This window comes from Cupressus sempervirens, chromosome 6 (assembly GCF_028749045.1).
Source record: "Cupressus sempervirens isolate cs-2001-9-10 chromosome 6, ASM2874904v1, whole genome shotgun sequence".
NCBI classification, from domain to species: Eukaryota; Viridiplantae; Streptophyta; class Pinopsida; order Cupressales; family Cupressaceae; genus Cupressus; species Cupressus sempervirens.
In genome coordinates, this window is record NC_143123.1 from 630,024,596 (window position 1) to 630,049,867 (window position 25,272).

A 25,272-nucleotide genomic window follows, 5' to 3' on the forward strand; every position below is an offset into this window, starting at 1 on the left:
GTGGATCCAACACTATACAAGAGTATGGTTGGAAGTTTAATGTACTTAACTGCAACTCGGCCAGACCTAATGCATGTAGTAAGTCTGGTTTCTAGATTTATGGAAACACCAAAGGATTCCCATTGGCAAGCAGGAAAGAAGATCCTAAGGTATGTGAAAGGTACTAAGGGATTTGGAATTTCTTATACTGCATCAAATGAATTCAAGTTGGTAAGTTATACTGATAGTGATTGGGCTGGAAGTTTAGATGATAGGAATAACACTTCTGGATACATGTTTCATATGGGATCGGGTGCAATTTTATGGGCATCCATGAAGCAACCTATTGTTGCTTAATCTACAGCAGAGGCTGAGTATATAGCAGCAAATGCAGCAGCATGTCAAGCTATCTGGTTAAGAAGGATCTTGACAGATTTGAATGAAAGGCAAGAGGATGGAACCACAATTTATTGTGACAACATCTCATCAATTGCATTGTCCAAGAATCCAGTCTTCCATGGGAGAAGCAAGCATATTGAGATCAGATATCACTTCATTAGAGAGTTGGTTGAGAATGGAGATATCAAGATAGAATTTTGCAAGTCTGAGCAGTAGTTAGTAGACATCTTTACTAAGTCTTTAGGCATTGGATCTTTTGTACACCTAAGAGAGTGTCTTGGTGTAATTGATTTGGATCAGCATTGATCCTTGTTTGTTTAGCTCGAGACAAAGGGGGAGTGTTGGAAAATTAAATGCAGTGGCCGTTTCTCCCTAGAGCCAAACGCTCACCTACCACCTCTGATGTTCAAAACAGATAGAAACATAAATACGGTGGGTGAGATTTTGAAATAAAAAATGAGGGGGAAAATGGAATGTGACAAAAAGGAATGTTTCTACATTCATTTTCATTTAATTAAATTATTCAGAGATTCAGTTCAGCAGAGCAAAGCAAAGGAAGAAGAAGAAAGTGGTCAGCAGATCCACTTGTTGCAGAGATAGAAGGAAGTATGTTCAGTGTCTCCAGTTGCACGTGACTCCTCTGTTCATTCTGTGAGTTAGTTGTTGTTTTTTTTTGTCCTATTGAAGCAGTGGTTTCTCTAGGCACCATTGTATGCAGCCATTAGAGCTGCAAGTTTAAAAGTTTATTGAAGTTTGAAGTATTATCAGTTTAGGGTTATTTTAGGGTTTTCTAGTTGAAGCCGAATGCTCCCAAATTTTGTAATGGTTTAATCAAGTTGAATAGTAAAGCAAGTAGGCATACTTTAATCCATTACTCTTCCCTTGAATGTTGTATTTGACAAGTTTTGTTTTGAAGCATAAAGCTTTGGCTCTCTGGTTTTAATGGTGAAAGCATTCACATTGGATTTTTTCTAAGTTATAGTATTTCAGTTGAAACAGAACACTCGACATCCTCTTTCTCAGTCGGAACCGAGCTCACTCGGCATCTATTGTTGTCGAGCATTTACTATGTGTGCCGCGCTTCTTGTCACTCGGCACCTATTGCCTGTCACTTGGCACCATCAAGTACCGAGCAAAACTAGCACTCGACACCTTCATGTGCCGAGTAGTTTTTAAGTGCTGAGCAAAACTGGCACTTGGCACCTTCATGTGCCGAGAATATTTTTAAGGTTTAGGGTTGTGAGTTTTAAATATTAATTTATATTTCTAACAATATCTATGGACAAAATGCAATAACAGTGTAGTAGCTAAACAAAACCCAAAATAAAAACATGTGTACTTCTATTTGCTAGAAGTTCTCAGATAATTTCACACTTAATGAAAGAAATAAGTTAGTCATTATAGAAATATAATAATTTACAAACATACTTTGATTACCAATCAAATGTTAAGAAACTAAAAAATCTAATTATAGAAATATAATAATTTACAAACATACCTTGATTACCAATCAAATGTTAAGAAACTAAAAACTCTAGATCTTGGAGCTCTTTGAGACATTAGCCATTTCATTTTTATAGACTACATACAGAACAACGGATTTAGAATGCCCTTCAATGATTCCATTAAAAAACTTGGCCTTGGTCATCATCAACATAGTATAAAGTGATGAATTTGCAGAAGAAAAATAACAAAGACATAGAAAAACACAATGTGTTTCGCACAATAAACTATATTATATTTCATTCCCTGTGATCTCAAATGAGTACATATTGTTTTTTATAAGAAAGAATACAATATTCTAGATAAATCTACTATTAGCCGAGAAGAAAAAACATCTACAAACTTCTGGAAAAATATTACAACCAACATTTGAACAAACCCTAAACCTAAACCTAATAATCTAGAAGTATAGTTTAAAATGAGAGATCTAGAACTCTCGATAAGAAGACAACAATAAATAAAGTAGTTGGATTAGGTAAAGGTAGGGGAGATTAAAAGGATATCTGAAAGCCTACATCACCAACACTCCCCCTTAATCTTCATTGCCATGTATGTCTATAATACCAATACTTTCTCGAAGATGTTCAAAGACATTCTTTGCAATAGGCTTTGTGAAAATTTTTGCCAGTTGTTCTTTGGACCTGTAAAACTTAAGACATATGTCACCATTGTTCATTAATTCACGAATATAATGATATCTTATATCTATATGTTTACTACGTTGATGAAAGACATGATTTTTTGATAAAGCAATTGTAGAATTATTATTACAATATATTCTTGTAGGTTCTTCCTATGGATGCTTCAAGTTTGAAAGTACTCTTCTCATCCACATTGCTTGACAAGCTGCTGATGTTGCTGCAACATATTCTACTTCAACTGATGATAATGTCACAATTGGTTGCTTCTTTGATGCCCAAGAAATAGCTCCTGATCCTAGGTGAAAGATATGTCTTGAAGTGCTTCTTTTATCATCAAAGCTACCTGTCCAGTCACTATCTGTATAGCCAATTAGCTTGTAATGATTTGAATGTGCATATAAGATCCCAAAGTTCTTTGTTCCAGCTATATACCTCAAAATCCTCTTTTTAGCTTTCCGATGAGTTTCTTTTGGTTTGTCCATGAATCTAAAAATGAGACTAACTCCATGCATTATATCTGGTCTTGTAGCTGTCAAATATAAAAGGCTACCAACTAATCTTTTGAATAAATTTGTGTCTACATTAGGACTTTAATCATTCTTGCTAAGTTTTATACCCAATGCAACCGGTGTAGGGGCTGAATTCACATTTGTCATTTTAAATCTTTTTAACAAATCAGTAGCATACTTACTTTGACAAATGAAAATGCCTTGGTCATTTTGATTTACTTGTATCCCAAGAAAATATCTCATGAGTCCCAAATCAATCATATCAAATTCATTTTTCATGGCTGCCTTGAAATTGTTAATTGACATATTACTGGTGAATATCAAATCATCTACATATAAGCAAACTATCAATATTTCTCCTTCATTGTTCACTTTGACATACAAAGTCAGTTCATAGCCACACTTACTAAAACCATTATTCACAAAATAATAGTCTATTCTATTGTATCAAGCTCTAGAAGCTTGCTTCAAGCCATATAGTGCCTTCTTTAGCTTGTATACCTTATGTTCTTCTCCCAAAATTTCATATCCTAGTGGTTGTTTTATATACACTTCTTCTTCTAAAATGTCATTCAAGAATATCGATTTCATGTCCATTTGATAAACCTTCCAATTATTCTGGGCTGCTATGGATAAAATCATTCTAATACTGTCTAATCTTGCCACAGGTGCAAATGTCTTATTGTAGTCTATACCGGGTTGTTGTGTGAAGTTGGCTACTAGTCTTGCCTTGTGTTTCTCTACTTTTCCATCAGCATTATATTTTTTTTTGTATACCCACTTAACTCCAATCACATTCTTGCCTTTAGGAAGATCTACTAAGTCCCAAGTATCATTTTTTTCTATTGACTAAATTTCTTCATCCATGGCTGAAATCCATTTGTCATCTTTAATAGCTTCTTCAAAATAAATTGGATCAACATGTGCTAAGAGTACAAAATTAATGCATAAATCATCATTTTCAGCCTCTTGTAATTCATCATATATGGCTCTAAGACTTCGTGTCTTCCTTGAAGTATTTATAGATCTTGATCTTAATGAAGCAAGTGTTGGATTAGATGATTCACTTCTATTAGTGCTTGCTGGAGTAGTAGTGTTTTGAGTGGTAGGTGCCCTTATAGGTGTTTTAGGAACATTTGTTTGTGTTGTAGAATGCACATCTTGAGTTTCATTTTCTTTATTTTCTTGTGGAACACTAGCTGCAACTGTAGTTGACTTATCCAAGCTACCATCCCATGTTTCTTCTTCTACAAACTCAACATCGCGACTTATTATTAACTTCTTTGTGATGAGATTGTATAGCCGATATGCCTTAGATTGTTCACTATATCCCACAAATATGCACTTCTCTCCTCTATTATCCAATTTTTGTCTCACTTCTTGAGGTACCAATGAGTATGCCACACAACCAAATATTCTCAAATGTGCTATATTGTGTTTCCTTTTGCTCCAAGCTTCTTCTGGTGTTTTATTTATTACTGCTTTTGTTGGACATCTATTTAGTATGTATGTTGAACATGCAACTGCTTCAGCCCAATACTCATTTGGCAAGTGTTTCTCCTTTAACATACTCCTTGTCATCTCCATAATTGTTCTATTTTTTCTTTTTGCTACTCCATTTTGTTGTGGAGTGTACCTTGCTGTAAATTGTTTCCATATGTCATTTTCTTTGCAAAAATGTAGAAAATCATTTGATATTTATTCTCCACCTTGATCGGTTCTTAATGTTTTAATAGAGTATCCACTTTCTTTCTCAACTTTTTCCTTGAATTCTTTAAAGACAACAAATACATCTGATTTACAACAAATTCATCTGATTTATACTTCACAAAATAAACCCAAACTTTTCTACTGAAATCATCAATAAATGTCAAGAAATAAAGTTTTTCGCTTAAGGATGGTGTTGGCATTGGCCCACAAAGATCTGAATGGACTATCTCAAGTGGATGTTTTGCTCTACAAGACTTTCCAACTGAATTTTTTTCTTTATTTTTCTTTACCAAAGTACAACTCTCACATGTCTTAAGTGGCTCTATTGATGGAAACCCATAGACCATTCATTTCTTATATAAGAGTTGTAAACCTTTAAAGTTTAAATGACCAAACCTTAAATGCCATAGCCAAGATTCATTTTTGTGTAAAGCTTTGAATGTAGATTTAGCTACTTTTTTCAATTTATTTGACTCTAAGAATAATTCACTTTGGATTTTAAGTAGGAACATTCTATTTTGAGTCATTTCAAATTTTGCAATCAGCCTATTGCTTGGTCTTTTATCTAGAATCACACATTCACCATTTTCAAAATGTATTCTATATCCCTTTTGTATTAGTTTCCCAATGCTTATTAGATTGTGTTGCAATCCAAGAACATAATATACATCAGGAATTTCCTTTTCTTCACCTTTCTTAGTTCTTATGCTAATTGAACCTTTTCCCATGATTGAAATTTGATGATCATTCCCCAACTTAACCTCTGATTTTAATGATTCATCTATTTTTGAGAATATCTCCTTAGACCCACTCATATGGTTACTACAACCACTATTTAAGAACCATACTTCTTTAGAACTCTCTTGTGCAACATTTCATGTTATCAAGATGGTGTTTTGCTCACTAGTGTTGGGCTGACTTTCATTTGTAAAATAAGCCTTTTGCCTATTCATGTCATATTGTCTTTTTCTACACTCAGATGCAAAATGCCCAAATTTAATACAATAATGACTTGGATGTTAGGTTTGTCATACCTTTCTCCTTGATGATGGTTGCTCCCCCTTCCTCTTGTTGATGTGAAATTGGTTTATGAGCTTGATGTTGGCCTTCTACTCTCAAACTGTGGATTTTCTCATCCTCCTCTTGGTGTAAAATGTCCTCTACCTCTGTTGTAATCTGATCTTCCTCTTATTCTTCCAAATGAAAGTTGAGTCTTGAAAGAATTCTCCAATGATGAAGTTCTCGAATGATTCAACCTTTGTTCATGTGATAAGAGAGAACTCATTAACTCATTTATTGATAGCAAAGAGAGATCCTTAGATTCTTTAATGGCTGCAACTCTTGAATCAAACTTATTTGGTAGACTTTTAAGTATTTTCTCTACAACTTGTTGATCCCCAAGGGTTTCTCCATATGATCTAATCTGATTTACTATCCCCATTGTTTGAGTGAAGAATGAGTCTATTGAATTTGATTCTTTCATTTGTAAATTTTCAAAATCTCTTCTAAGATTTTGTAACTTTGAAATTTTTACCTTTCCTGTGCCTTGGTATGTTGATTGCAAGTTGTCCCATGCTTACTTTGAGCTTATGGCAGTAGCTACCTTTGGAAATATTGCTTCCTCCACTGCCTGCTGAATAAAGAATAGTGCCTTAGCATCCTTTTTCCTATTTTCCTTTAATAAATCTTTTTTAGATTGTGGAAGAGCTTGATATGCTTGTTGGTTTGTTGATTTAGGGAACCCACTTTCAACTAAATCTCAAACATCTTGAGAATGAAAAAGTGTTTTCATTTTGATGCTCTAATAATCATTATTTTTGTCATTAAAAGTTGGAATTTGTGGCTGTGAAATTCTTCCATTGGTTCCTGCCATGATTTAACAGTAAAACTTTCTGACTTGTAACAACTACAAACCCTCTCTCTTCCTTCCTCACACAACAACTATGATATTTTCCTTAAATCTTTAGCTTTTCTCTCATTTTCCCTTTACCCACAATGACAACTGCCCATAAAAATAATGCCCAGATTTTTACAACTCTAATACCAATATGATGAATTTGCAGAAGAAAAATAACAAAGACATAGAACAACACAATGTGTTGCCACACAATAAACTATATTATATTTCATTCCCTATGAACTCAAATGAGTACATAGTGTTTTTATAAGAAATCATACAATATTCTAGATAAATCTACCATTAGCTAAGAAGAAAAAACATCTACAAACTTCTGGAAAAATATTATAGTCGGCATTTGAAAAAACCCTAAACTTAAACCTAATAATCTAGAAGTATAGTTTAAAATGAGAGATCTAGAACTCTCAATAAGAAGAAAATAATAAATAAAGTAGTTGGAGTAGGTAAAGGCAGGGGAGATTAAAAGAACAGCTGGAAGCCTACATCACCAACATAAATTCAAGTCGGACTGACCTCCCCTACTCCACTTATTGGTGCCATATTTTGCAAAAGTAAAAACTTGGGCCTCATTACCTGGTCCAAACTCATTGTAAACATGTGTGGATGCTTTGTCACAAAGTTTATAGAGATTCCCACATGATGAAGCATGAAGTCCATCTTATTCTTGATGTTTTCCTCAAACTTGTTGAGAACTGTAGGGTCGACCCTAACTAAATCCAGGGCTTGTTTATGCGAGAGACCGCAAAGCTGAAGATTGTTTATCTTAGCCTCTGACACTTCCACCTGACTTATGGCTACCCTTCTCACAATGTGTTTGTATGCTCTGCTTTCCCTATGAATTCCAATCTTGCGAATGAGATCAAGTTTCTTGGGCGTCAGCGAATAGCACATCAAAAGCCAAGGAGTTGAGGAAAACAACTCGGTGAGCTTTATTCCATGAAAACTAAAATCCTCCCAAAAGGCAACCAAGGGTTTCAAGACATTCTGAAAGTTCTTTCAAAAAAAATTGGGGTTCCTTGTAATTGCTCTAATCAGATTATCCCATGTAGGGAATACAGTCTTGAGAAGGTCAAGGTTGGAGTGTAGATTCTCCAGCTTACATGTCAAGATCCTCGGGAACCTGGTTATAAATTCTACTTTAGCACTTCAATCTTGGGCTCCAACACTCTTTCTATGTGCAACAACATGAGCATGGGTTCACATTTGATTATACTTGCAGTTTGAACTTTGGTGTAGCCATTTCTATTGAGCGCGTATGCGAGTTGTTCAACACTATCCAGGGTTTTGAGTCGCACCAGGTAGGGCTCCAATTTTAATATTTTTGTGGCATCCCCTAAAGACATGTTAAATCTGGTCATAACAAAGTCCACGAAGAGATTTTTTGAAGGGGCATTGCTGTTGCTAACATTTCTTTCAGTGAGAAGTGAGAAATTAAACGAAAAATGGGTTAGGGTTTTGAGAAAGAGACTACACCAAAGAGGCAAGCAAAAGAACAGATTGGTGATTATGTTTTAACAAGTGCATCACACAAGGTACGAACTAGGGTTTCAAGAATTTGAGTGCGGGAGGATTGAAAATTTTGCATCAAATGAAGGAGATCTAGGTTTTGAATAGACTACCAAAGGGTTCCAAGGTTCTTTAAACAATTAATTTTTGAAAAATAATTCTGCAATAGAGCGATATTTATGGTGAAAATTCTTAGAGCATGGCATAACGTAATTTACTATCTATAGAATTTTTTTGAATTGATAAGTAGATTTTGAAATCAAAGTAACGAGACTCGAACTCGACTTGAACTCGACAAGGGTAACTTGACTCATGACCTGTCTCAGCGGTGACTCGGCAAAGTGAAAAAACCTCAAAATTTTGAGATTTTTTAGGATTTAAAGAACATTCCATGCACCCATTATTGAATAAAGCATAAAGACACAATAACATCATTAAATAGAAGATAATTTGATCATAATGCACATACTTAAAGTTAAAACTTAAAATTCAAACATCAATTACATAAGTACAATACTACAAAGATAAATTGCTAAATACTATATCACTAGTAATTAAAGTTTAAAGTTTAAATAGTAGCTGAAGCTTGAAGGAAATATTATAGAAGTAAAAGTGTAAAACATAGAATCATATATAAAATGATAAATCCATGCACATTGTAAACCATCAAAATGTATATGTATTATGTATTATGAAATCCAACACATCAACATTCAATAGTCATCATCAAATTCAAATGTTCCAAATTATGATCATATATTAAGTTAAAAAAAAAGTTAAAACAAGACTATAAGTCTACAACTATGGCTCTTAGTTGGAGTCCTCATCATTATCCTCATCCTCATCCTCATCCTCATCCTCAACCTCAGGCTCAGTATAATATATAAAATGCCTCTTATTAAGGCATCTAAGGTAGGTCATAGATGTCTCGATAGCCATAGCATCAATCTATGAGGTGCCTCTAGGATCAACTACAGTCTCTGCCTCTAGCTCTAACAATGTCGATGAGGTGCCACTAGGAACAACTAGAGCTCTCTAGTCCTCTACTACCATAGTCACAGCCTTAGCATGGCCCTCTCTATCTGCTTGGTCAAGCTATTGTAGGTCCTCATCATCAAAGATAGGATCAGAAGCCTTAGTGATCCACTCAGACTCTGGATCAACCTCATCTAGAGTAATCAGAGAGGTGTCACTATCCAAAATCTCTCTGATCATAATGCGCAAGTTGTAGTGCACAAAGACTAGCCTATTCATTTTCTCCACAAATAGCCTATTACACCTCTTCAAGTGGATGTGCTCAAACATGCTCCAATTGCACTCACATCTAGAAGTGCTACTCTGCTGGCTCAAAATGTGGATGGCAATTTGCTGAAGGTTTTTGGTTGAAGGCCCAAACATTTGCCACCATCTATCTAAATTTTGAAAAAAGGAAAACAAAAAAATATTAGCCTCATTTCAAATTCAAAATTAGAACTTTAAGTTTAAAGCTAGAAATTTAGAAACTAGATTGTATAAGGCTTAAGCTGCAATTTTTACCTGGCTGCAATTTTATACGACCTTCTTTGCAAATTTGACTTGAAAAAATGGCCCCTGATGCATTATTATAAGCATCCATCTCAAGCAATATATTTGTAGGATTAGGGGACATCTTCGATATCGCTATGTATAGGCCACTAAAAACCTCCTCATCCACCTTGAAATCATCACGGAAGCAATATGTCGGATTGAGGTAATAGGCTACTGCATGGATGGGCTCATGAAGCTGATTTTGCCATCTCCTATCAATTATCTCCCAAATAGGGCCATAGTTTTCCTCAACTTCTACATATTTGGCCTTAATAGCCTCCTTGGCCCTATCCATGCGCTCATAAATGTAGCCCATAGAGGGCTTCTCGCCATCAACAACTTGTAAGAGGGATACAAGGGGCTCAATGATCTACAAAACAATTAAACAAAAAAACAATTTAGTGAATGATGAATCTTTGTAAAGTTTCACAATGAAAATAAAATAGAAATATGTATGAGATAAGTTAATTTATAAAATTTTAAGACTTAAGCTTTTAAAATTTAAATTACCTCCACAATCTTTGAACATGGCTCCCAAAAACCTTCATCATCATAAATGCATTTTGTTGCATCTATCCCTGTAGGGCTGGTGGCAATGGAGGAGGAACTCCATTCTGGACCAACAAACATGCACCTCAATGCTAACCTTGAAGTCAGGAAGGATTTCAGTGTGATAAAGTTAGAGGCAAATCTTGTGATACCAGGACGAGCCAACTCCTTTCCCTTTTTGTATTGCCTCATAGTGCTGAGGACCAAGGCATGATTGTAGATGAACTTGCAAAGATTTTTGGCCTTGGTAACACATGATTTCACCCATACAAGCTTTCCAATATCCTCTAACATAAGGTCGATGCAATTAGCCGCACATGGAGTCTAAAAGATTTTTGGGTGTCTCTCCATCAAAAGTTTTCCTGCAACAATTTTAAATTAGTTAGTGAACAATGAAATTTTTTGATGTATTAAAAGACTTTTAATTTCCAAAATTTAATGAAAAACTAAAACAAATTTTTTAGGAGTAGAACTTAGAAAGTTAGAAGTTAAAATTTTACCTGCAACAACAAAATTAGTTGCATTATCAATCACCATTTGGACAACATTCTCTTCCCCCACCTCCCTTATGACCTCCTCAATAGTCTCACATAAGAATGTTGCATTTTTCACACGTGACGAAGTATCTATGGACCTCAAAAACATGGTGGATCCTAAAAGTGAAAATTTAAAAAAATAATTATCATTCAAGAATTAATAGTCAATAAAACAAAATTTCCGTTATTCAATAATAGTATACATTAAATTTTAGACTTCAAGAAGTAGAGCATGATGAATTACCTCCGCTAGAAACAAGAAAATTTAGGAGGGTTCTATTCCTCCCATCTATCCATCCATCTGTCATAATGGTACACCCCTTTTGGCTCCAAATCTCTTTATGGTCCTCCAACTCAAGTTTCATCTCCTCAACCATATCTAGTAAGAGGGGGCCACTCAACTCATCTTCAGTGGGGGCTTTGAACCCCGCACCACAGATGGAAAATGCATCCACTAGTACATTTGAGACCATTTTTCGACCAAATCAAAAAAAATTTGGTCAAAATTTTGACCAATACGTTGGTCAAAAAAACCTCCATAGCCATGGTGCAAGTTCTTCTAGGAATTGGTCAAAATTTTGACCAATGAAGGTAGAAAATTTTGACCAATGAAGGTAGAAATTTCGACCAATGAAAGAAGAAATTTTTGACCAATAAAGGTAGAAATTTTGACCAATGAAGGTAGAAATTTTGACCAATATAGGTAGAAATTTTGACCAATGAAGGAAGAAAATTTTGACCAATAAATGTAGAAATTTCAAGCAATAAAGGTAGAAATTTTGACCAATGAAGGTCAAAAAGTTCGACCAGTAAAGGTAGAAATTTTGACCAATGAAGGTAGAAATTTCTACCAACGCCTGGGTGTAAATTTTTTTTCAGGCATTCTATAAAATAGCTCACATGCTTTGCATATGATATGACATTTTGCATGCATCTTGCACTCTCTCATCCGGCTGATGATGGATTACGGAGAGTGATTTGAAACCATGATGCTAAAAAACACACAATCAAATCCAAAACAAACTTGCATTACAAATGGATTGTGGAAATTTGATATTGTTGATTTTGCATGCATGTCTACCAGGACAAACACAACTTAAACATATGTTTAAGTTGTGTTTGTCCTGGTAGACATGCATGCAAAATCAACAATATCAAATTTCCACAATATGTTTAAGTTGTGTTTGTCCTGGTAGACATGCATGCAAAATCAACAATATCAGATTTCCACAATCCATTTGTAATGCAAGTTCATTTTGGATTTTATTGTGTGTGTTTTTTAGCATCATGGTTTTAGATCATTCTCCGTAATCCATCATCGGTCGGATGAGAGAGTGCAGGATGCATGTAAAATGCCATATCATACGCAAAGCATGTGAACTATTTCATAGAATGCCTAAAAAAATTGACAGTAACTAATCAAATTGTCGTAAACACCAACAGTAACTAATATGCTTCTTGATTAATATGCTCGATACAATAAGCGAACTTGGCAACTATGCACAACAAGTTATATGCTAAAAGGAAATCATTTAGGAGATATAGAATTTGAACAACCATATGTTAAGATTTTACAATTTGTATCACTTACCTAAGTTTGACTGTTGAGAATAAGTTTGTCATCCTCCCTGTAGTATGCTCTGATGGCTTGCACATCCACAAAAGTTTCATCTCAAATTTGTAGAATATGAATTGTTTGGTAGCAAATGGACATGATTGACAATAAATCATCATGTAAAAAGAATCCAATGTTGTGACCCAAATGAATAAAGTCATTGCAAAAAGTTCATACATCCATGACTTCCCCATCTATCAACCTTCAAACAATGCAAAAGTAGGTTAGTGCAAATTTTCCTAGACTACAACGAGAAACTTCAATCATGGTTATTGTGATTGAATTAGTCATTTATCACAAGCATATAAATAACTTTTTAGTTCAATTACAACTTATTACTATTACATTAGATGCTACAATCACATTGAGAAGGGCAAGCCAAATGGCAAGGGATGCCAACTAAAACATCTATGTTTACTAGAAATGCTTGTCTATGCAACATCTATGTTCATTGGAAATGCTTGTCCTGCAAATGCTTGTCTATGCACTAGATACCTCTCCCATGGAAAGTATTTCAAGAGCCTCTTTATATTGTGACTTTTCAATTAAATGTAGACCTTTTGCATGAAGCATTAGTCCCATCATAATAGCCCTATTCAAGGAAAAGCATCCTTTAATTCAATATGGTTCACAAGAAAAGACTTATACAAGTTTATAAAATTAGGATGAAAAACATTAGTAAGGGACATTGATTGTGAGCACAAAAAATATATTGTTGACGGAAATGGTAGTGAAACTGACATTTGTATTTGTGCCAAGTAAATTTAATTATGTTATGTATCACCACATGGGTACCATATGCAAAAGAAACATTAAAAGTCGTCATAGAATACTACCTTTGATCAATCTCTGAAATAGATGACATCTTTTCCCCATGCCGATTCTTGAGTTCGATGCAAGGCCAGTGACTCAATGCTCTTCTATCCATCTGACACTTCAAGCCAAAGATATGCAGCTATTCCCTTGACACTACAATAAAACTTAACTTGCACATAGAGATATATCCTTGGGTAATCATGAAAAGAGAAATATTGATTGGAAGAAATCAGAGAAAAGGAAAATACCATCAATAATAAAAAGGAACTAACCAAAGAAACACCTATCATATCACAGGCTTTATATCATAGACTCAAAAATCATAACAAACAAAGGGCAAAGTCCAACTTTACAGGCAGACAAGAGATGCACATAACTAAAGACGGGGATTGAGAAATATGCTAAAAATCTATATCACAAATAGTATTTTAATTACTACAAGTGATTATAAATCAAATGATGCATTTTTGAAGTGGAATCAAGAATTGTTTAGTGATATTTTAGTTCTCAGAAATTATAATCTGACCTGGGTGGTGTTATGGTAGGCAAGCTTTCTAATATTTACCTTGTCGAAGAAAAATAATAAGAGTTTCTATTACACACTTTGGTATTTAAATAAATCTGGAAGTGCACTACATCCATTTACAAGTGGCTTAGCTATAAATATATTGTGTGGCATTGCGTATATTGAGAAAACCACAGCAATCAAAGTACACCAGCAAACCATAAGTAAATTAGAACTAGTTCACTTTGCATTTGTAACCTTGGGCAGGGTCTTAGCAACATGCTCACATTGAACCTTTGATGTAAAGGAGAAGTACACAAGCTCACAACCCTTAGGAAGGCTTTCTTAGATAAGAAGTTTCTGAGCAGACACAAATCCTCACTAATAATGCTGTTGCAATTTTCTTATTTAAATCCAAACAAAGTTGTATTATCTTGGGTAGAGGAGACTACTGTTGTTTGTTGTTAAGGATCCTTTAGGTCAATAGAATCACATGCAAACTGGATGTGACAATGCAATAAGCAAACTGTAATAAGAGCTAGGAGCTTCCCTAGTGATCAGGGCTTGAGACTAGACACTGCATGAAGCATTTGTAGGCATTTGAGTCTCAAGCATCACCAGTTCAAAATCAAACTGAAAAGGAAACTTGGCGAATAAAACTAAATAAAAATAGTCTTCTTGAGTAAAAATTAACATTTTATGAACAATACCATTACAATGCACTATACTTGGTACAAATATATTGTTAGCTAAGTATAAAGAACATTGGTGGTGAATTCAAGTCCAAGCTACAAAAGCAAAGACATTTACATAAAAACTAAGCAACCTTGTCTGGAAAGAAAAGATATATAGAGATTTTTGACTAAAATTACAAATTGATGCTAAAAACTTAAACCATAAGAATTTTTCTGTAGAATAATAAAGAAGAAAGATGAAGAATCAAACACCTGAAGGATAAAATGTTGATGCAGCTTCAGAAAGATTGTCCAAAAGACATCATATGCTCAGGCTGAAGGAGCTTTGAGATTCATTACTACACTGGGAATGGGCTCATCTTCAATCTTCCAAAGATTGAAGATGAGCCCATTTTTTGGTGTAGTAATGAATTTCATATAATGCAATCTCATCTATGAAGCGTATTAAAAGCTAACAGAGCATCTTCGCTAGCTAGTCTCCCTTATGAGCCATAGGAGAATGTCAAAGATAGTCATGATGCTAATAGGCACATTGTGACTATCTTTGACATTCTCCTATGGCTCTTGTGGTTCTACTCTTATAACATGAGGCTTCCTCTTCTTTTTTCAAGCATAAGGCTAATGCGGCCCTGTAATAATAAATAAACAGGTTTAATTTGGATTATGTACAACACAAAGAAAACCAAAATGTAATAGAAATTTTTAACAGAGAAATGAACTATATAAACTTATAAAGCTCATAATAATAATAGTCCATAAACAAGAGCTAAATTTTGAGTAGACAAAGTCTAGACACATGAAGCATACATGATTGATCAAAATCAAATCACTGCCAAGCCTTTTAACCACTCCTTAATAGCACTTTCTCTATCACCAAGTTTGCAGCAGGGTTTCTGTTTATTTTTGGATCTAACATTAATATGGCATCTCCATCCAGAAATTTCCTTAGAGCTTGAAAGATTTATACATGAAGTGATCAAAAACTCAAAATCTATCATGAGAAATAGAGCTCCAACATTGATAGTTTATACATCTGCTAAAATCATAACAACCCTATTCAAGGAAAAGAATCCTTTAATTCAATATGGTTCACAAGAAAAGATTTAGTTTATACAATTAGGATGAAAAACATTAGTAAGGGACATTGATGCGAGCACAACAAATATATTGTTCACAGAAATGGCAGTGAAACTGACATTTGTATTTGTGCCAAAGATAATTAATTATGTTATGTATCACCACATGGGTACCATATGCAAAAGAAACACTTTTCAAATTCTTTTCTTAGATTCGAGGAAACTTATTTTGATAAGACAAATGAACAACCCTTTTCAAGTATGGTGCTTAAATGCATTACTAATGTTCAGGTCTTGTTGATCTAGAAGATATAACCATTTAGCTACTGCATAAGAATTGCTCTCTTTTAAACATTCATTTTAGCAAATGTCAGGAACTCCATGCTACCAGATTTTACATAATTTCTTTCTAATATTATTTCTAGCTAATTAGCATGAAGACTGAGTCGGTATTAAATGCACTTGAATTCAAAAAAATATGATATTACATAGAATAATAATAGCTTTTGAACAATTAATATTTGACTAAATTTTAGACTGGACTACATTGGAGTACAACTAAATGTTTCAACTAGTATACAACTAGCCCCACTGAGCTGAAGCAATTGAGTGTCATGACATTCTTGATAAGAAAATATAATTATCATAGTACATAGAATGAGGTAATTTACAAAATAATTATAATAATGAATAATAGAATGAAATGCTACTATCTTAATCTAGACTCCAATTTTTATCTAGAAAATGAATAGGAAAGGAGTTTGAATGAGAAGCCACAATGATTTCTTTTCATTTGATTAACTTTGAGAGTTTTAGATTTTAGGTCACTTGGTGATATTTGCAAGGTCCAATAATGAAAAAGGGGGCTGAGGAATTGGTACATGTAATGATGTGTACATTTTTCTAACATTTTCATTAAGTGACCTGGGATGCTTGCAATGGCTATCAAAACTCAAGAAGCTCTCTTCCATCATGTAAATTTACATGCAGCCTACTTGTTCACTGTCACCTACACCATATTTTTTAGGACTTGGATGGTCAGTATAGTCAAGTAAATGCTCACTCTCTTCTAAATGGCCACTTAATACATGTGGCTTCTTCACTTCCTCATTGATATGCAAAGCTATCCTTCCAGATGATTGTGTGCAGTCCTCTGCATGATCTATGGAGCTTTTGGATTCATCATCAAGCTTTCTAGCCCTTACTGAATTTGTAAATTGAGATGTTTTCTTTCCACCACACATAAAATTCTTAATATCTTGTGGCAAATGAGAAGGTGACAGAGGTCCTGCATCATTTATTGAAGCCTTTCACTTTGAAGAGCTAAAAAATCCTCCTCATCACTAAAAGACATAGGTGGAGATGGCGGAAGACTGTATCTTGTTATCCCAAAAAGAGGAATGGGTTTAAGTGGTGAAGAAAAGTGCACGTGTGTGTGAGAATGCTTCTCATCTAAAGCTACTCTCAAATCTGAGTTTCTCTCTCATTTTGAAATAAATTTTAGTTGATTGAAACATGAAATGCAGTTACATCATTAACCCTATCTTGTTTGATTCCTAATATTGAACCAGCTTGACAGAATGTATTTGTAGTTTTGGACTGTAAACCTGAATCATTTTCAGACCATTTTCAAGTATTTCCAATTTTCTTACTAACATACTGTAGTTCAGTTGCTTTGCAGTTGGAAGTGGTTGAAATGACTTCTTTGGGATTCAGAACCATTAATGCTTCCTCAAGTTCCTCTTTAGATGAGTGCATAGAAAAACAAACATGCCAAACAACAAACTGGTCTCTTTCTACTCCTTTTAGTACTGATTTCATTTGTCTTATGGAAATAAATGGTACATGAATCAAATCAGAACCTATGCCTTCAAGCTTCTCTTCACATGCATACCACTATGTAGAAGGACGAATAAAAAGTGGCTTTGGTTGACCACTTTTTTCAGCCTTGGCAAACTTTTCTTTTGCTCTCAAATATAATTTGGGGAAGCCTTCACAGACCTACACATGAATATTCCAAGAAGGATAATATTGCCATGAAACAAGCATAATAGGAATTGGCTAGGAAACATCACATAAAGAGAAAAGATTGAAAAAATTGATTTTGAGATAATGGGACATGAACATTGAAATAAGGGTTTAGCATTGTATTTCTGACATGGCTTGTAGCTAGATGCAATATACCAATTTTGAAACAGTCATCTACATTGGACGTCTCCTTATAAATTTCCTAGTGAGACACATAATTAATAATATAACAAATATCCCTTTGAATAATCATTGCCACATGATAATTCCACCAACAGGCATCATACAAATTGCTAACTACTAAGATTACCACTAAAAATGCACACCGAGACATTGATACACACAATAACCAAATAGTATGAATTAATATGATTTCCCTTAGGAAATATTTGTTAAGAATCTAAGTAGCCATGATATTAGTAATATGGGACATTGTGATATCACAATCAAAATTTAACTGTGTAATTTTTTTTAGTCAAACTCATTGACCTGTGCCTCATGAGTTAAATAATGATAGCAATATCACAATTTGAATTGCTGTGGAAAATATCTCCTACTTATCAATGCGGAACATGATTAATAATTACATATTGACTAGATATAAAGCTTCTCAATCTCATTTTGGAGAGGATATGAGATTAGACCTCGGTCCCCTTCTATTCATTAGATCTATGTATTTGAACAATTAGCCATTTGACTTTAACTATTGAATATTTACACAAGGAAGAAGTACAAAAAAAGGTCATAGATTCCAAGATATGTTCAGACAAGAGGAGAAATCATGAAAAAATTAAAATAAAATAAATCAATAGCAATCAAAGTCAACTGTTGACAAAGATAGAGAAGAAGATAACTCACAAAACTTGTATAGGATTAGATTATAGACATTTGAATATATCTAGCAATTATATTCAGAAGAATATTCACTATTGGAGATCAAACAACCACCAACTAAAGGAGGTACTCTATCAACCATAGCTAGAACAATACTATTCATAGTAGCGATGAAAATCAGGAACATTATTAAATATTGCCTAAAGAGTGTTGAATCTCTGACATATTACCAAATTGATCTGCAACATCCCTTCATGTTGATCAATATATTGGCATACACACAAGGGTATAAGAATCAATATAAAGGACAGAGATTTAGATGATTACATCAAATTCATACATCCTTCAAATACTTGTTGAGAGTAGACGAGAATTCTTAACATATTCAAAGCCACATGGATGTTAGATTAGTCAGAAAAGAACCTGTTTCAATGTGGCAGTAATGATGGAGGTATTAGATCAATCAGAAAAGAATGCCACAATGAGATTATAAATAAAATAATGGTTCCTTGCTTTGTTCTAAGAGTTTCTAACTAAGAGATTATTTTTGATACATCAACCAATCATTATAATAAAAGCCTGAATCTTTGTGAGAATATTATATGAATTAACCTTTGAATATGTTTATTGTGTTTCTCAGGATGGTGTTGCAATTACTGGTTTAATCATTGTTGCTCTATCCTTGGTTGTAGTTAATGTAATTAAAATCCAATTGGATCTATTCTAGTGGGCCAGTTACCTATGGGCCAAAGAGGATATATAGATAGACCATTTTGAGGGTTCAAGGTATCATTTGTTTGTTTGTGTATCCTAACTATAGCAGCTAGAGCAAGACCAATTTGAATCTTCTTCTCATGAACATGCTGAGGCCAGGAATGAAAATCTGCCACTAGAAATTTAGTAAATGGTTTGTTCTCCACTGCAAAAAAGAGCAAAGAAAATGCTCTCTACCTATCACAATAAATAACATGCATATGCATCCCCTCATTAACTACAAAAAGAGGTTATATCCCCATCAACTATATTACCCAAAATGAATGAAGAAAGCTACAAATGGTTCTAATTGTTGAAGTTACTCTTTCCACAACTATTTTTTATAACACTCAAATTTATGTTTGAGATTACAGATTCTCTACCTCAAATCTGAATTTTTTGACAAGAAAATCAATAAAAATTGATTAACTGAGAGTCTAAGCTGTAGATCCCACCACGGCATGAGGAATTCTAGTTTATTTTTCTTCCTTCAATTGACTTTCCATTAGACCAATAACATGTGTATTAAAGATAAATCACTTGAGCTAGAAATTGTATCCATCTTTATCAATCTAAAATATGACATAGCAAAAAGTGGAATAGTTCTGATGGAGAAATATTATGAATGAGCCAACTTCAGCATCAAATGCCTGAATAACAATCAAAGTATACCTCAAATTCATAATATTTGCAACAATATAGAGACCTTCCTCTTTGTTCACTATCTACATTAGCCATTTGATTAGATGCATTTTGAGAATTAATGGAATGGTTTCGAGATAGCAATGACCAAGAACCAACAAACAAAAATCTAGCTAGGAAACAAATGACTGATAAAAATAATTTTGAAACTTGAAATAAAAAACAATCATTTTATCTTTGCCCCTAGATAAAGAAATAACTCTAATAGTAACAAAGATCAACATGCACTTTAGCTTAGAAAATTAAAATCCATAGAAATCAAATATTTAACAAGTTATAAAACCATAATAAGTTCAAGGCCATTCATCCACTGAATGATTATTTGACTGCTCAATACACTGAATTAATAAGCCTAATTAGTCATCAGAAAACACACAAAACACCAAGTGTGAATGTACTTGGCTGTGCTTCCATTATCATTGACCAAAAGGAGACCAAGTATCTGCATTACAACTGAAATGGCAATTAAAATCTTATAATTAAGAGAGCTCAAAATTTCAAAGGAAACCCTCATATTATTCCTAGAATTGGCATAAATTATGGCTAAATCTAACTTGCACAACATGTCGGTGAAGTTGAACTATGTGCAAAGGAAGTGTACCAATATTTTCCCCTTTTGCAACCATTTGAAATAAAAGTTGAAGTGAATCATCTTCAATCAGACTTTGTGCTGCTCCGGGGCAACTAGCCAATGCGTTCATTATATGCACTGTATTTCCTTCTACCTAAAAATTTTTAACCAATAACCACTATCATGCAAATACACTTACAATTTTGCATTAAAAAAACATCTACATATAGTGGATGCATGCATTTTCATAAGCAAAGGACCTCCCATATACATTGTGGTGTCTATACATTTGTCCAAAAATAAATATAAATCTATTAAAAGATAATATAAAATTGTCCAAAAGTGTAAATTATTACCCAAAGAAGATCAGAATATGATAAAATTGGAAGTCGCAAGATAAAATGTCTAAATTACTTTTAAAGTTTAAACTTCAAAAATATGAGCTTAGTAGTTGAAGACATATAGCATAATCATTGAGTAGAAAATAAACCTTCACAACTAGAACTCCTCACCCAACAAACACCCAAACTGAAGTTCTAATATTATGTTCTACATTACGCTCTCCAAGAAAATCAGAGCTAGATCAATTTTGCTCAGTAGTATGATTGTCAATCCCACGTGATGGACTCAACTGTCCAAGATGAGTCTCTTGCTTCTCAGCTAATGATGAATGTCTAAATGCACCCTAGGAAACATCCAACTCAAGATGCTATACATAATTAATGCTTCCATAGGCTCTACAAATACTTAAGAGTTAGAAAATTTTCATTCAGCATCATTGTCACTCCTACATAATGAACTCAATGATACAAAATGAGTCTCTTGAACTTCAGTTAATGACATCACCAAAAGTAAACCCAAATGTAATCTCACCCTATTTGCATTACATCTAAAGCAATATAGACAAATAATTGCTCCATACATATTTATAAATTTACATTAAAAAATTTACTATGCAAAAAAAATTGTAGAGTTGCATCAGTAGATAACCCAAAAAATGGGTCCCCAAAATAGAAAAATCATTTCATTTGTCATCCTCATTTGGTTCCGGTTTTGTTAAATAAGTTTAGGAAGGTTTATGCCAAATTTTCACACAGTATCCTGCACAGTCTAAAAATTAAAATTTTTTGGGCTCGTGTGGGTATGTTATCTAATATGTATCCATATCGTATCCATACAGATAGGATATGTGTATCCAAGGAGGGGCAGATGTCTATCTAGCTACTGTATGTTTAGGAGAGAAAAGAATGTGTACTTTGTAACTACATCCACCCCCAATTTGGCAGAAGAAATAGAAGCAATGGAAATGAATCTTTTAGGTTGCAGAGCTAAACAACCGAAGAATAGCACCCAAAAAACCTTGTTTCCAAGCTTGAAACACTATTAGAGGAAAATAACTCAAGCATATGGTCCTAATAGAACACTTGTACCTATCTGTTGTATCCAACTTTCCTGAGGTGCCTTCAGGAACATGTGTAGATTGTGTAGAAGGGCGTCATATTTGGCATCAAAAAGTGTATTTTGCATTTTATTATTTCACACCATGAGTTTGATTTGTGCAATAAATGTGACCATTCATGGGTGACTAGTGATAGACAATGCATGGTCCTATCCTCTTCTCTCCTTCCTCTTCAGGTAACAGTTGTAACTGCAAAAATGATTGTGGTTGTTGAGTTGTCATGCAAATGGGTGAATGGATCATATATAAGGTTTAGTTTAGGATTTGATAAGGGGAAGAAGCTTGCGGGAAAACCAAAGTATCCAACTTCCCTGGGGTGCCCTTGGGACCACTTGTAGATTTTGTATAAAATCTTCATATTTCGCATCAAGGAAGGTGTATTTTGAATTTCAAGATTTAATGCCATGAGTTTCATTTGTGTGAGTAAAGTGAATAATTTAGGGTGATGTGTCATAAACTATACAAGTCTCCTTCCTCTTCTCCATACTCTCCAAGTTGAAAGCTGTAAATGCAAAAAGGATTGTTGTAATTGTGACTGGCATTGCAAATATGTGTGTAGGTTATATTTAAGGTGTGTTTAGAATTTCATAAGTATCATAGAAAAATATATAAGTGCTTGAACTTTGGAGTTCATCTTCTGAAATTTTTGTATTGGATTCATTTGGCTCCTGACTTTGGAGCTTAATGAAATTCAATAATGAGCTAGAACTAGGATCACCGATTAGCAAAGCTCCTTCTGAACCTAAGCTAGTAGAAATATGAAGAAAAGGGACATTGATGCTTGAAATGGAAAAATTAAAGATACTAATATTAGAGTTTCCATAAAATGGAACATCCACATGACATAACTCACTAACAGTATTTGAAATATGATTTTTAGAAATAACAGTATCAACAATATGATGATCAGTACTTGAAGAGTCATCAAGAGTATGGTCATAGATGTTATTCGTTATTTTAGATCCTTCATGTATACTATCTGGAGTTATTTCAGTAATAAACCCACCAGAATTCAAAAGATCATGAGTGCAGCTCAAAGACCTATTAATTTTCTATTCAAAAACTAGAAACCTTGTCACATTTTTGAGGAAATTAGGAGAGACTGGATCATCACACATTTTGATTGTTCTCTCACTGAAACAAGGGATAAGATTCACTTCATCTGCTAGGGAGGTGACTTGATTCACATTATTTTCAGAGGAAAGATTGATTCCTTCACAGGAGTTGTGAGACCTCACCCAATCCGTCATAGTATAGATGACATAATTGCATTGTGGTACTTTTAGTCTGGTATTTTAATATCTACATTTTGATGATCCACATTTATGTTTGCACATTAAAGCCTAAATGATATAATTAATGATTTTGCTCATGAACTAGACCTTTTCTATTGCTTTGATAGAGGCTAAATTGTAGAAATGCTTGTGATTCATTATTTATATTCGATAATTGAATATTTGACATTATTCCATATCTAGTAGGACAATGGCTTACTTATCAATTGATTTTGACACTTACAGTAGTGTTCTGCTTCTACGATATGCACAACAAAACTTATATTGTGAATGGAATGATCAAACACATATGGATGCAACTTAATGACATGATAAAATTAGATTATAATATGATGGTTACGATGATCTATGATATGTAGATAAATGATAATTTGACTACAATGGCTTATGATGTAAATACGGATAAATGTTAATTTGATAATGATGATTTAAGATTTAATGTGGTATGCAGATAAATGTTAATTCAATTATGATGAGTTATGATACATAGACATATGTTGACTTGATTTTGATATGTAGATCTTGATATTTTAACATTTTGAATGATTTACTTGAAATGATTGGGAAAGGAAATTTATTTGAATTATGTTAATAAGATTATGTAACGATTGAAATTATAGGCATTTATGATATTTATCCATATAACCTCCTTGGACTACTGATGCTCAAGTTGAATGTGCAGGAAGTGGAACCATGGATACTTTGGGGGGGAAACAAGTTCCAAACCTATGTGAACACAGTTTAACCAAGGAAAATCTATGGAAGATTCAAAAAGCCTCATTGTGAAAATGTGTTGTTTTAATGTAACTTTGTTGCATGAGGAAATGTTTAATCATAAGTTAGGTGCATGAGGAGTGTGTCATGGTAAGGTGAATGTGCTTTATGTGTCACTTGACACTTGTGAATTTTATATGTGATTGACGTGTCATTTTGGGTTGGACCATGGTGGCAATTTACCCTAAAAATAATTACCCTATTAATAAGTAATTTAAACGCACTTGACAAGGGAAGGATGGGTCTCAATCATAATAAATTCGAATTTGGACTTGACTAGGATTTTGAGGGGTCATTAGGTGATCCCAAAGTGTCTTTTAGGTGAAAATAAGTTACCCATATGATGGTACATCATGTCAGGGAACTAATTTTGACCATGATGGTGACTAGACACCCTAGAGGGCCCCTTTATCCATGCATTCTTCCTCAAATTCGAAAATGGACTTGTCACATGTGTTCTCTTTCATGTTTCCACTAAACCAAATATAGCAAAATCAGAGGAGACAAGTTTGTAAGAGAAAATGGCTTAGTGTTTTTGCTAAAAATAGTTAGTGTGAAGGCCTTATAAGAGGGTCTTGGGAAAACTAGTGGGGTGTTCACCCACTCTCTAATTTTAGAGACAGTTAAGTTTTGGAGGGAGATGAAGGGAGATCTACTACAACTATCCTTACCCTAGCTTGGACCAAGGTTAGTGTTCCAAACCATGCTTCATTCTCATTCTTGAGTATTGCAAAGTAGATTTGCAAGTATGAGGAATGTGTCAATGGAATATGCATTATAGTGGGAGTCTTGTATCTTGGATGGATATTGTGTTGTTGTGAGAATATGTAGTGTTCTTGTTGCATTATGATCTTTGTCATTGTGATGTGGAGAAGTGAATGTGTCTTGTGCTCGTGAAGATCTTTTCTTGGTTTTGTTTTGTTGTTCTTCATTTTTTTTGTTGTTGTTCTTGTTTGAGTGTGAGTGTTGATTGTGATTATGGGTGTGAAGGCTTCACTCACCCTTGGGAGGACAAAGAAGCCTTGGGTGAAGGGCACAAGTTGGGCTTGACATTGCAGGTGAGAAAAGAAATCTTTTTTTTTACCTCATGATGAGGTTTGTTATTATCATGGAGCATGGGCTCCATCATGGCCATGAAATCTTGTTGTTTGGGAGGTATAAGGAGGTTTGTTGGATGAGGAGAAGATGGTTGTTTTTGAAGGCCTTGAGAGGCAATACAGTGGCAATATGTTGTTTATGTTGTGGTGGCCTTGAAAGGAAAAATGCATTGGCAATATGATATTTATGTTGTTAGAATCTCTCCTCCTTGAAGAGCCCACCTTCACCCAGTGTT

The 25,272-nt window shown here is 34.0% G+C and overlaps 1 pseudogene; it reads right to left on the reverse strand.

Moving 5' to 3' along the window:
• LOC149553810 (uncharacterized) overlaps window positions 1–20,541 on the reverse strand; it is a 56,184-nt pseudogene extending 35,643 nt beyond the window's left edge.
• Window positions 20,542–25,272: the final 4,731 nt, after the last annotated feature.